This window comes from Amblyomma maculatum, chromosome 9, assembly GCF_055883805.1.
Source record: "Amblyomma maculatum isolate TAMU_Amacu chromosome 9, ASM5588380v1, whole genome shotgun sequence".
In the NCBI taxonomy this organism is placed as follows: domain Eukaryota; kingdom Metazoa; phylum Arthropoda; class Arachnida; order Ixodida; family Ixodidae; genus Amblyomma; species Amblyomma maculatum.
Genome location: NC_139352.1, coordinates 128,971,948 through 128,985,076, shown reverse-complemented (window position 1 = coordinate 128,985,076; position 13,129 = coordinate 128,971,948). Strand labels below are relative to the sequence as shown.

The 13,129-nt window shown below is 46.9% G+C and overlaps 1 long non-coding RNA gene across 1 annotated transcript in view; it reads right to left on the bottom strand.

The window, feature by feature from the left end:
* The window catches only part of LOC146180370 (uncharacterized), a 31,440-nt gene extending 19,656 nt beyond the window's left edge, over nucleotides 1–11,784 (bottom strand). The window contains exons 1-2 of the long non-coding RNA XR_014700853.1: nucleotides 8,771–11,784; nucleotides 3,989–4,098 (exon numbers count right to left, since the gene is read on the bottom strand). This is a non-coding gene — a long non-coding RNA (uncharacterized LOC146180370). The remainder of the gene's footprint in view (nucleotides 1–3,988; nucleotides 4,099–8,770) is intronic.
* Nucleotides 11,785–13,129: the final 1,345 nt, after the last annotated feature.

Below are 13,129 nucleotides of genomic sequence, written 5' to 3'. Positions count from 1 at the left end.
GATAATCCCCGAGAGCTGGTTAACGAGCACGAGGTACACGCGGAAGGCGCGCAGCCGCGAGAAGGAGAGAGAGCATCACTGACGGTGAGGAAAAGCCCTGATCTTGAGTTAGAAGTGGTAATTGTCACTGATGAAGAGAAGGGCGGGTTTGTTTTGAAACCCGAAGAAAACATCCGCACAGCGTATCATAAACACAAAAGAGCTAATTCTGATCGTGCGACGTGTGTGGATAGTTCAGACGCTAAGCCTAGAAAAAGTGAGGGGCAATTGACGTCTAAGAGCAGTAAGTTGGCAGACTTGACTCCTTGCCAGAGTGAGACAGTCGAAGAACTAGGCAGCGACAAGGCGCCGATTTTGGGCTACACGGATGCAGAAAGCAAGAGGCCATTAGTAGTTGAGCTACACAGGCCGGAAAAGCTCAGTGTGGAAGACTGTCAAATAGGAGTAGAATGGTACGCAGGCCAACGAAATGTGCAAGTGGGATCGTCAATGGACGAAGTATAGCCAGTCGATCAGTCGATTCAGGAGCGATGACGCTGCGCTGCGAGGGCCGAGAGGCCATTTTTGAAAATGAAGGAGTGTTAACGCGGTGCGAGTCAAAATCCGCAGGAAGCCGATTTTGTTGACGAAACGCACACGAAACACTCTAGGAGTGAAACAGCTAGAACCAGTGGGAGATTGAAGCCGACTAAGTGCCAGGCTACAAAATGGCTCTCTCGAATGACTGCGGGTAACCGTAGTAAGAGAAATGCTGGATGCTCAAGACGAAACCTTTCCAGCGAGGCGCCTCGAAAACGCGTGCAGGCTTTTTGCGATAGGGCGACTCCTTCGAGAGGTCCAAGCGCTAGCGGGAGAAACGGGAAACGAGGAGTGCTATTGCCAACCGCAACAAATGCGAAACCTCTGAAAATGCGTCGGTCCTCAAAAGAGCTAAATCGCACCGTGTGGAAACAAATTGAAGGTAAAACAGCCTGAGACATCTAGAACGAATAAGCGGCGCGGAACTAAGAGTAGATTCGCACGCAGTTCAAGAGGGACAGGACATATGCAGGTCCACCCCGCGAAAGAATCGCCCACAACACGTGCTGAGCTGCATCGTCGAAAGCAGTCGGGGAAGAACACTAGGAAAGGCCCGACGCGTTGGGGGAGGCAAAATACTCATTTGGATTGTGCTTTATTATTCGGCCCTGCTTTTCGACTTCATGCACAGGGTAAAAGTGTGCATGACGCTGCGAGTATGCAGGGAGACGGCGGTGAAGCAGAGACTTTTCGCGACGCCTTTCGTCACTCCTCGACAGAGGTACAAAGACAGGTCGCGACCCCGCAGGGTGCGCCTGAAAGAGTACCCCCTTTGACGAGGCAGGGGCCGTAAATCACCCCCGCGTAGCGTTTCTAAGTAGCTGTTCTTTCTTTTTTTTTTTTTAGCTTGCGGGTATGGGGAACGAAATGCTACTACGTTTTGGGCTAGAGCTGGTAATATAGGATATAGCTGGTAATATAGATGAATTCTATAACATTAATGGGAGGCTGACAGGCATCATAGTTAGGCATAATAAGTGGTATAAACTGAAGGTTGTACAAGCAGACGCACCTACATGTAGTCATGATGACCAGGCCACCGAAAGCTTCTATGAAGATGTAGAATCAGTAATAGGGAAAGTACTTAAAAATACAGTACGCAGCCGTTTTTATTCAGAGGGAAGGCATAACGAGATATGCAACTACACTATAAACACCGTAGCCTTGGAAAGAAAGTTGCTAGTAGAAATTCAGAACTGCCGCTTAATAAAGCTGCAACTTTAAGGTACTATTTCTTCTCTTGCCTTGATGACTCATGCTTGGACAGTGCTGCAGTGAGCTTTTCCTGCCTCTTCTTCAGAAGGGCGTGTCCACTCTCAACGTCTGCAAAATTTAAAGCAGCTCAGCATTGGTGCTCATATTCCTGGCCAGCCTGATCTCTTCCTGTACCTTTTCCTGATTCTGACCTCTTTTCAGGGTGTCCTTATCCTGTACACCAGGGTAATGTCGAGGCGCCTTTTTCCTTCAAGACCCGTGATGATTGGAGGGAAAGGAGGAACAATATTTTTGCCGGTCCTGGGTGATTTTTTTTTTTCCCTGGAGAGAGGCGCGCTGCTGGCGCTGCTCAGTCATAAAGCGCTGTGCGCGGGGATGTGAGGGCCTATTCCGTGCGTTCGCAATCTTTGCTTTTGTTCATTTTCTTCCGGTGGTTTGGCAGGGTGGCTGGTTAATCTAAGCGACGCCGGGACTCGGAGTCGTGAATCTGATTCTTCGCAGCGCACCGCAGTGATTGTGCGTATGCTTTCCTTATTGTAATGAAGACCGCCAAGGGTACTTCCTACCGTATGCGGGGCTGCAAACATATTGAGTACCTGCGCATGAGTTATATTCAAATGGGCGCCCTCACACATGCTGTTTTGTAGTGGAAGAAAAGAAATAACCGCTGCTACTCAGGCCATCACAGCCCCTACCTCACTCGTACGAAAAAAAAAAAAAAAGAAAGAAAGAAGCAAGCGTGCATACTGCCCCAGCTGTGCTTTGCCAAGGGCAGTTCCAAACCGTCACTCGTTTGAAACTGTGTCGTCACCGTTGGCCAGCCTGTTCGCGCATCCTTTGCGCGCGCGCGCGCGCACGCACGCGCACACACATGCACACATACACACAAATTAAGCGAGCACCCAAGGCAGCTCGAAGCCATCACGCGTTTTAACTCTTTGTGAGTTCGACGGCCAGCCTGCCAACCACTCCTTTCACCCTTCCCGCGCATTGGACTCGATCCTCCTCTCACTCCCTCCCAGTAGCCAGTAGACCAAAAAGAAAAAAAAAAAAAAGAAACACGGCCAGGAAACGCAGAAGTGACGTGGACAAACTCTAGACAAACGCCAGTTTTGTGTCACGTGAACGCCCGCCCAGGGTCTGCAAAAATATACTTCCGCTTTGCACAGTGTTGCCAGCAGATGTCAGTTTTGTTTTCGCAACAGTTCGGTTTTGCTGTCAGCAGAGTTATTCGCGAGTTTTGGCGCAGGCGTGATGCAGAAGTAGGCAAAAACTCGATTTTGTAGCAGCATGTAGCAGGATTTCTAATTTGGTGCAGTTTGGCGCGATTGGCGCAGCAGTTCTACATTGACCTTGGCAGTTCCGCCACTGCAAGCTGGTACTGCAGTTTCACTCCACTGTATAGTACTATCGCGATTTGTTTTTGGATACCTGCGTGCCTTACGGGCCCAACAGTTGAGCCACTGAGCCATTTATTGCAGCTACTGATGTCTTGCTTTGTTTACTTTCTTACTGCTGCTGTTTGTGTAATATTTCTATGCCTGTGCTTTTCCCTGCAGTCACCCAATTTTTCTTGGATAGTCAAGTAACTCTGCAGCTCTTTAAAACAAAACACACATGAATGAAACAGTACATGGCAGTCCAAGAAAACCTCCAACCAATGGCAGCTGCCTTTTATTAGCTGCAGTCAGTAACTTTGTCCCAGCTATATGCAAATGCATGTGCATGTATGTAGCTGCCTACATGCTATGTCAGCAGATTCAAGGCAGCTGATAGCAGTAGATTGCTGCTGACAGTTGGAGGGTCTTCTCTGAGCGACATTTGCCAATTTGTGCTACTACCAAAAGCATTTTTAAATTTGTAGCCACAGCGTTGAACTCACAAATAGTACTAGTATCAGGAAGCAAATGCCAGGAAAACCTTCACAAATGTCTCAAATGTCTATGTATTTTTCATTCCAAATGCAGGCCTATCATGAGTAGTGGTTTGGTGCGTGATACCGACGTGATCTCAAACAAATCCATTTGGAAGAGTGCCCTACAATAAAAAAAATTCAATATAACAATGTTATGTAATTTGTTCCAGTGGGCAAGTTAGTAGTAAAAGATAGAAAAAAAAATCCTTCAGGAGATGCTGTTGATCAGCATTTGGTCTATACAGGTACAGTTTTCAAGATGCAAAGCATTTTACTTACATGCTTACTTTTATGCAAGGTAATTCAGAAGACCCAACAACTATAGGCTTCATCTTTATAGCTTAAAGATTTGCTTTTCAGTTGTCCTTCTTTAAACTTAATCCAACCACCTGCAAAAAAAAAAAAAAAACTATATTTGCCTGCTTCTGCCAAGTGTTGTGAACGCACAGAAAACAGTGGTGTGTCATCTAAAGAAGTGATTCTCAATCTGAATCAAGTGTCTCCTTTCTGGGCATCTTTTCATCTCATACCTGGCAACTGTATTTGTCCATTTTGTAACTGTATTGTCCTTACTTTATGCTTGCCAAGAGATCTCATTGGGCATCCTGTTCTGCACAACAGTTATGTGGAACTCATCAAAAGAAATTAATGCCACTACGTAGGTGCTTCATTTGCAGAGTGGAACACAGTAGTAAAAAAATGTGCACAATTGTTTCGCTATGTATTCGGTAAAACTGCAAGTCAGAGCATGATGACCACAGCACACAGTGTTAACACATTCGAAGCATGCACCCAAGGCCAACCAGAATTGACCAAACACTGGTAAACAGCAGAAAAAGAGTCATTACGATATTACTATCTGCAGTGTGGCAGCGCAGTATGTTGGCAAATATTCTAAGTAGACTGAACTTCAGGCGGCCCTTCTCTGTCTTGAAGATACTCTAACCAAAATTGGCCTCGAACTCACTCCACACAAAACAGAACTGATTAGCATCAGTGGAAAACACAAAACCAATATCTTCACATCGGAGGCAACACCATCACCTTTTCAAACAGGCAAATCTGCATCCTTGGCCTGCCCATTGCGAGCTGCAACTACTCCCAGAAATGGGTTCCTCAGCTACGCCACCTTTGGCCTACACCACTACACACTATCCATCATCGCCTGCTCAACCGGTATGGCAGTGCGCAGCATCATGCCTACCGTGCGCTGGCCCGAGCAGTGGTGGTCGGAAGGATCCTCTATGGTACACCCGTACTCCAACTGTCAAAGACTGATTTCGCTAAAGTCGAACCTTCATTGTGCAACACTATGCACTATTACCGGTCTACCTAAGCACATTCCTACAGCTGAACTTGAGCGTTTGGCCACTCTTCCGCCACTCTCTACCGTCGTTTCCGAGTCCCAAATGCACCATCGAATACAGCTAGAAAACAATATCCAAGGGCGTCGTCTGCTGGCCTGGGATCAACAGCGCAATGACGACACACCAGCCATCTATGGATTCTCCCCCCTTGGGAGGTGCCATTGGTCACATGCCTCCATCGCTGACCTATACACTGCGATTTTGTCATTCCCTGGAAGTTCCTTGCTGCCCATCACTCACAAGAGCGAATCCCTGATATACTTTACATATACACTGAAAACACGGTAAAGAAGAAATTGGGCCTAGGCAAAAACCAGATGTATGTGACATGGGACAAGGCGGGCAACGTCATCACGAATATGGACAAGATAGTCAAAGTAGCCGAGGAGTTCTATACAGATCTCTACAGTAGAAAAAGTAGTCAGGACCGTAACGAGATTAGCGGCAGGGAAAAACAGTCAGACGTTCCACCAGTGACGAAGGACGAGGTCAAGAAAGCATTAGAAACTATGAAAAGGGGGAAATCAGCTGGAGAGGATCAGATAACTACAGATTTGCTAAAGCACGGGGGGGGGGGGCTATCGTGCTAGAAAAACTGGCCACCCTGTATACGCAGTGCCTGGTGTCATCGACGGTACCGCAACCATGGAAGAATGCAAACATTACCCCCCTTCATAAGAAAGGGGACTCCAAGGACCTTAAAAATTACAGACCAATCAGCCTACTGTCTGTTACGTATAAGGTATTTACTAAGGTAATTGCTAATACAATCAGGACAACCTTAGACTGCAATCAAGCAAAGGATCAAGCAGGTTTTCGGAAACGGTACTCTACTATCGATCATATTCATACCATCAATCAGGTGACAGAAAAATGCTCGAAATATAACCAGCCCTTATACATATCATTCATTGATTACGAAAAAGCATTTGACTCAGTTGAAACATCGGCGGTGATGCAGGCATTGCAAAATCAGGGGGTAGACGAGCCATACATGAAAGTGCTGGAAGATAAATATAGTGGCTGCACAGCAACCATAGTTCTGCATAAAGAAAGTAACAAAATTCCCATAAAGAAAGGTGTTAGGCAAGAAGACACAATCTCCCCAGTACTATTCACAGCTTGCTTAGAGGAAGTATTCAGAGACTTGGAATGGGAGCAGTTAGGGATAAAGGTAGATGGAGAATACCTAGGTAATCTGCGATTTGCTGATGACATTGCCTTGCTAAGCAACTCGGAGGATGAACTGCACATAATGGTTGATGACCTAGACAGGAAAAGCAGAAAGGTAGGCTTGAAAATCAATATGCAGAAGACTAAGGCAATGTTAAACAGACTCGGGAAGGAACAGCAGTTTACATTAGGCAGCGAAGTACTGGAAGTAGTAGGCGAATATGCCTACTTAGGACAGGTAGTAACTGCAGATCCGGACCATGAGAAGGAAATAACAAGAAGAATAAGACTGGGATGAAGCGCATTTGGCAAGCACTCGCAGATTATGACTAGCAGCTTACCTGTATCGCTCAAGAGGAAAGTATACAACAGTTGCATCTTACCTGTACTCACCTATGGGGCTGAAACGTGGAGGCTAACCAAGAGAGTTCTACTTAAGTTGAGGACAACCCAGAGAGCTATGGGACGAAAAAAGGTAGGGGTAACATTAAGAGATAGGAAGCGTGCCGAGTGGGTCAGAGAAATAATTCAAGTTACTGACATTCTGGTGGAAATTAAGAAAAAGAAATGAGCATGGGCAGGACATGTGGTGTGAAGAGAGGATAACCGATGGTCGCTTAGTGTAACAAACTGGATTCCAAGGGAAGGAAAGCGTAGCAGGGGGCGGCAGAAAGTTAGGTGGGCGGATGAGGTCAAGAAGTTCACAGGGTTCAAGTGGATGCAGCTAGCACAGAACCGGGTTAAGTGGAGAAATATGGGAGAGGCCTTCGCCCTGCAGTGGGTATAGTCAGGCTGATGATGATGATGATACACTGATGCTTCAATCATTAACGACTTTGCCTTTATGGCCTGGGTATGTGATGACAACCCTTCCCCCTCAGGCACTTATGGCTACCACCTAGCTCAAGGTACCCCTCTTCATGCTGAACTTGTAATCTGGGGAACCTTGTCAGGAGTGCCTTGCACTGGAACTGAATCAATACGCATTCTTACTGATTCATATGAAGCCTATAATGAGATTGCTACTCCAGGTTCGCAAGGCGCAACTGCTACGATCATACAGTGCCTACTTAAACAACATCAACTCGCGACCAGAACTATCATCATTCAGTGGACTTCAGGTCACTCGGACGAACCAGGGGGCAATGCGGAGCATATGCCACAGCTGCCATGGCAGGTGGCACATCCACATTTACATCCCCACCACCATTGTTTCATTCTTACTCGACCTTGGCAAGCAACACACCCCTTCTCTTGCCCTTATGCAGTATACACGGACCACTCTTCGCAGCCTCAATCAGCATTGCATGCAGCAGGTGACCATGCCGACCCACCTTTTACGCGTAGGACCCATCTCACCCATGTCAGGAGGTCTTCTTGAATAAGCTCCTCGCCCATGGGGCTTACTCGCCATGTATTAAGATTTGCTGGCGTGAGTACAGAGAGGAAATGATTACGTGCCCCCATTGCACAACTCTAACGCATGGCAGCATATCCCATCTTCTCTGGAATTGCCCTGCTTTTTCTACTGGACCCTCCGAGATCGAACCCTACTGTTTGAACTACCATTCCCTTCTAGCAACATACTCTTACATATAAATAATATTTGCCAAGTTTGGCTACCTTAGTGGCCTGGCCAAAGAAATGTGAGATGACTGATTACCTATGCAAACACTGAAGACTCTGACCCACTCCCTGTTACCCCATCCATGGCCATGAGCCTTCCTATAGTCAATAAAGGACTTTCAACTCAATTCAGAATACATCACAGTGGCATGGGTGGCAGCTGAGAAAGCCAAAGCTGAACAGTGAAAAGGAAAGGAAATCTGGGACACTAGTGTAGTTGCTGATAAGGTGGTCGCCCTTAAACTGGTCATGCTCCGGACAGCATCAACAAAACATCTGACAGGCCACTAACAGAAAAAAATCAACTCAGCAAGACACTTCTGCATGAGCCAGTCGCTGGACAACACTGCTATTGCATACTTATTAGAACCATGGCAGCATATAGAAGTTTGTAGGCAACCAACCTTGATGTAGAACGATCGTGACCATGTGACCAAAACAGTGCTCTGCCCTGGATGTCTTTCAGAGAAGCACTGCTTAGGTACCCATCCCTCTAAGTCTCACCAGTGAGTCTCTGCTGCTGTAATAGGTAGATTCACTGTAGAGCCCAGACTTAGGTGCCCGACTGGAAATGCCGGGAAGCGATGAAACAGGAAAACTGAAGCAGAGTACTGTTGACATTAAAGGCTGACTGAGACAGGTGTCAGTGGTAGATTGTCATTCAGCAGGGCAATGTCCTCCTAGTGAAGCTGCCATCAGGGACATCATCGTGACCTGAGCATGAAGTGGGTGTGATAGCATGGTCAAAACAATGTTATGCCCCCCCCCCCCACTAGAGGCCCGAGTTGCTTCAGCACACACGTTTACAGCTATGACAGGAACTGTACTAAAAGCAGATACAACATAACTTGCTGACATGGGAGATGAAAATATGGGAACCCGGAGGAACACTCACCATTCTGTTGGTTGCTGGCATCAGGCTGGTGGCACCACTCCAGTCCTATTCCAGGGGTAAGTGATGTTGTGTTACATTTTGTTCCACCTAGATGAAACAGCAATTCAAGATTGCAGTTTGGGCTATACTTTAGTGCCGTCACTTCTTCAGAGCAAGGAAAAGAAGCCTGCCTTTATTGCTTTCCATTACACTTTTACAGTTCTGCTACCACATGGGTAGCTTAAAAATGGCACCTATGGCTATCACATGTGCCTAATGCAAGGTTAAAAATTTTGGTTGTTGTGGAGACGACATAATTTTGGTTTTATGGTTTTAAGGTGTTTTAAAGTCCTAAAGCATGAATGACATTGCAGTTGAAGGCTCTAGATGAAAATTTCAACAAGGGGTCCTTCAAGGTGTGCTGACGGTCATTGCTTGTTCCATAGCTTTTCCTCTTTCAAGAACATATATATATGTGAACAGTCCGAGAGCATTTTCACTTACGACCAAAGTGGGGTGTGTAAGGCATGTGTCCAATACAAAAATGATACATCTCGGTCCTTGGTGTATGTGCTTTCCATTCTCACCATTCTCAGGGGATAAGCTTAACCAGGTGTTTACTATTTATTATCCTACGTGAACTCCCATTTAGCTCTCAGCTTACTGTGCACTAACTTCATTCAGTGATTATACTAAAGCATATTTACTTTCTTAATGTTCCCTTTGTTAGCTCTGCATAATCTATTTCCCCTGTCCTATTGCTACAAATTCTGATGCAGTTTGAAACTATGAAAGGTTACGTATACTTGCGCAAAGAAGACGCTCCGTACATGTCGTATATGTGCCTTTTTTGTGTCCCGTCTTCTTCGCGCAAGTATACGCAACCTTTCAAAGATGAACCAACTCGCCCAAACAAGAGCATTACTTGAGTTTGAAACTAGTTAGAATTGTACATCCTTTCATTGAGACTTTTGTTATGCTGTGTACAATACCTGCAGGAAACAGTGTGACAGCATTTCTGGAGCTAACTAAGGCAAGTACACTTATGGGAGGCAAGTACACTTATGGAATCAGTGCAAAGGAGAATTTCAGTCTGGAAGTTCTTTGAACAGCTGGCATGACAGACACTGCCAAAAAAAAAAAAAAAAAAGAAAGAAAGAATAAACTCACTGGAAAATTATAATAATCAATAGTGCAAACTTCCAATGCAGCTGATGAGGTAATTTCATTTCAAGGTAGACTGAGGTGAAGAATTTGAGTGAAACATGTATATACATGCATATACATGTAAAGTTGTAGACTATCGTTTTTATTTTCCGGACGTACTCTCTCTTCGACCAGCCTTTTCCTCCTAGTATTTGGCTGCACGTTAGTGGGAACAGTTACAGAGCAAAACAGAAATGTTTTTCGTGCATGAATGGTATGGCATTCTAGTTTGTCCTTATGTCCTCCAGCACCAACATCTGTTGTCAATGTGAGCTTCAGAAAAGCCCACAAAGTCTTAGGTGGCTACGGTACGCGAGAGCTACACAGCCACCTCTACAGCAAGCGACTGTCCAACTCTGCAGCGCACTGTTCACTGACTTCACGTGGTGAGCCAAAATATTCGATGAGTATCACAGACAGACTGCAAGTGCACAAGCCGCCGGAGATGCATGAGCAGAAGAACGGAAATCTGAGCTAGTTGGTGCATTGCAAGATCAAAAAACAGCGCGGCTACTTGGGACAAACAGAGAGGAGAATAACGGACAAGCGCTGACTAACAACTGAAGTTTATTCGAAAAAAGCACAGGTAATATACACTTTTTTTTTCAAGTACCAGGACGCATGCGCTCCAAAACAAGCATCAGTCTAATCATGGGAATCTAAATATACAATCTCAGTGTCATTGTATATTTAGATTCCCATGATTAGACTGATGCTTGTTTGGGAGCGCATGCGTCCTAGTTCTTGAGAAAAAAAGTGTATATTACCTGTGCTTTTTTCGAATAAACTTCAGTTGTTAGTCAGCGCTTGTCCGTTATTCTCCTCTCTGTTTGTCCCAAGTAGCCGCGCTGTTTTTTGATCTTGCAATGCATGAGCATGGTTTATGGAAACGACTCTCTCACTGCGTTTTATGGCGAGAAGAGGGCTGGCTTCGGTAGGAAATTGTATGAAGTGTCGCCCTTGCACACACTGAACACACCGGAACACACACTTAAACGGCTTATTGTCGTCCCTAAACTGGCGCTGGAAAGCCTGTTGCACCCGCAAGTTTTGCGTGCCGTGATTCGTGGTTGGCTTCGGCATTGGCGCACACTGTCGGCTCTTCTTGGAGGCGAAGCTGAGCTTCTGCTCCTTCACTGTGCTCTCCTATGCCTTGCTCTCGGGGACGGCGCTGAGTTTCTGTTCCTGCGGCGCGCAAGGCTGTGCCTTGTCGCCGGCGTCGCTGTGCCTCGGCTCGCGCGGCTTGCACCCTGGGATCCTGACGCCGGCGACGTTGAGCTTCTGCTCGGGAGGCACGTACCGCAGGATCCTGACGTCGACGGCGTTGAGCCTCACTGCGGGCGGCGCGTACTGCTGGATCCCGGCGCCGGCAGCGCTGAGACTCCGCGCGGGCAGAGCGTTCAGCAGCCGCGACAAACGAAGCACTTGTACCGGCGGAATCGGTCATTGTGCACACTGCAGAGCAGGTAAACTGTTTTGCATTCGTCGTCCCTCTGTTCTTGTACTACGCAAGATACAGAGTCTATCTAAACTGCCGTTCACCGCTCTATTTCGTGAGCAGTGAGGATTGAGCCGAGCTATCATACGTCACCCCGTTGCAATCAAAGATCCCTGCTTCTATCGCAGATATCCAGGACCGGTTCAGTCTTCACAGTGAACACAGCTGTCAGGATCATACGAAGAAATTCCGGGCTGTCGCACCTTCGGAAATGCTACCAAACCGATCGCGAGAACCGTCGAAACGACAAACGACGAGCCCAACGGGCAAACACGGATGCATCATGCATGGCGAGGGTGACGAGAAGACGTGGTGTCAACTGGGATATACCTTGGTGGTGTGACGAAAGCACGGACGAAAGTAACATCTGAATCGCAGATCTAACTTTTTGCGTGTTAGCACTTTTCATAATATTTAAAATTTATTAAACACAGGTGATTTTTACTTGTTATAAGTATAAAATATTTTTTTTATTTATGAGGAACTTTCATAGCGAGCAAGCCAAAAAAAAAAAAAAAAAAAAAAGGCGCTGCCTTTAAAGAGGCCTCTATAATTTTGTTAAACAGCGTCACATAAATGGCTGAACAAAGAGAAGTAAAACTGATAACCAACCGAGATTTATATTAATAAATACTAAGGAAAAGAAAAAGGTGAAATATAGGAGTCACTTTCGCACATTAGCTGAGCCATGAAAACTACTCCGTTTGCGGAGCTTCATGCGAGCCGGGGACCCGACCCCCATATAATTGTCACCTGCTCACCACAAGCACACTGAAACACGGCAGCACTCACTCGACCTCCGTAGGGAGGAAGGCGTTTCGCTGCAATTAAACAAGCCTCCAAGTTCCCAAAAGAGACGTTTATTGAACGCATTCCTCCAGCATGCAGTACACACACGCTGTCACCACATCCGGAGGGCGCCTGAGAAGCAAGGCTCAGCTACACGCACGAAGCGACAAGGAATGCGCACCGCAAGCACGCAGTGGCATGCTGTGATCTTTTGGGACCTCTCCTACAGTCCTCGGTCGTGAGTGGCCCGTCACCGGGAAGAGAGGACCGGCAGCAAGGGCAGAACCATCATCCAACGCTTTAATCCATGGTAGTGAATTACACCCCACTGGTGCTCAAAAGAAAACACCGCGCAACACGTTTGAGACGGAACACAAAACAACCATGTTCATCCACCCGCTACCCACGAGACGCGCTACAACACGCGAGGGGAGCACTCTCACCAGGGAACGCGTGCGAACGTACCTCGCATGGGATCCGTATTCTTCAGTGCGTGGATTTCATATTTCGCCTCGGATACTCACCCATTTTTGTGAGCAAGCCCGTGAAGGTGTAAGGATTCACCTGACACCTTATTTGCCCTCATCCGACCGACCGCCGGTTGACTAGGACCTCATCTTTGACCCGCCACGAAGCAGCCGAGCTAAGCCTAACGCTCGGCGTGGCACCGCATTGTCCGCAGCGCAGAGCTGCGTCTCACGCCATCCCTGTGGCCGCTGAGCCATCGCCGCAGCTGCTGTAGCCTCAAAGACGTCGACATGGAGAACCAAGTCGACGGTACGCCCATCACTCCAGAAGAATTTGACGACGACCCCCGCTGGACCCGAATTGTTAAGGCCCAGCGTTCGGCCTACCCTAGAGGAGACGCTACTCCTCAAAGCGACCCC